Here is a 1,488-nt window from a genome sequence, read left to right as displayed (position 1 = left end):
TATATATATATAAGTAATAATGATATTAGTAAATTTGTATTGTTGATAACATTTTTACATTATTATGATGATTGCTTTACATAATTTTAAGAATTTAAACTTTGTTAATTAAAAAATAATACCTCCTTAAATATGAAAAATAGGATAAGTTTTGTGTTTGTAAAAATTACAATTCGTTTCACTTATATCAGCCTGAGAAAATGTTGGTTAGGATGATATTTAGAGAATAGCGGGAGCCGAGGTAGCTCAGCTCGATAGCGGTATCTCTTTTAAGGGCACGATTATTGGCCTTCTCAATAGCATGAATAGGCCAATATTTAAATGAGCTATGTTTAGTGCACGCGCGGCGATAGAAGCGCGGCGATGCAATTATGCGAGGTGTTAATACGATCACAATGGTGGTTTGTCGGGGTTGTACCAATCTACTACACGCCAGGACAAAGTTTTGTCCCTGCTAAAACGAGTTCAGAGCAAGAGGGTGGTTCGCGGTCGATTCTCGCTAGAGATATCGCCGAATTGTTATTGACAGGCCTACTGAACGACAATCTGCTGATACATAATTGAGATTAGATCTCCGAAATACAGCACAATACATACAACGCAATACGTCCTAACGCAAAATTAATCTTTCAATGATTGCATTCGTTTTACATATTTCTCATATTTATTACCTACGAGCTATGCACCATATACGTGCAATAGGTTTAAAATTAATGTGACAAAAGAGTCAAAATAATAAATATTACCAAATTATATTAGATTATCTTACAAATAATTTTAAAACGAGATTTTTAGCAATAAAAATGAAAAATCAATTCTTTTTAATTTTTAAAATTCTTAAAAATAGATACTAATTCGAAAGCCATTATATACAAGCCGACGTAAAGATTTAATTAGTTTATTAGAAACGCTTATCTGAATACACTGCTTTAATGTTATTTTATATACATATTTTTTCCGTTTTTATTACATTCAAACATTTTTATTAAAAAGAATTTTTGGTTTTTTTCAATCCATCATATTAGTAAAACTCTTTAATAAAGGGATAAACGTTTAACAAGAAACACGAAAATATTCGAAAAAATTTTTCATAGATGGATGCACTAATTATTAACTTGTAAACATATTTTCGTTTAAATATATAATAGAGCCCTATTTTATATCTCTACAAATTATTATTTATTTTAATTTATCGTGTTTGTTTAATCGAAGACATGAAGGGAAAAGCATTGCTTCATGATTTATTGTGTTTTTCTATCTTTTTCTCTTCTGATGTATCTTCTGACTATTTTTTTTTCTGACCGTCTCTTCAATGAATTTGAATAAATTATGTAGTGAACAAGCAGATACTTTATGTATTTAAAAATTTATATGTAATATGAGTATATATGTGTATATTCTCATATCTATTATATATTTTCATATAAGCATTACATTTTTTATTTTATGTTGCTTTTTTAACTTTTTTCGCCTTTCTTAATATTTTAT

The sequence above is a fragment of the Atta colombica genome, unplaced genomic scaffold (genome assembly GCF_001594045.1).
Source record: "Atta colombica isolate Treedump-2 unplaced genomic scaffold, Acol1.0 scaffold18, whole genome shotgun sequence".
NCBI lineage: Eukaryota > Metazoa > Arthropoda > Insecta > Hymenoptera > Formicidae > Atta > Atta colombica.
Note: the sequence above shows the minus strand (reverse complement) of the source record.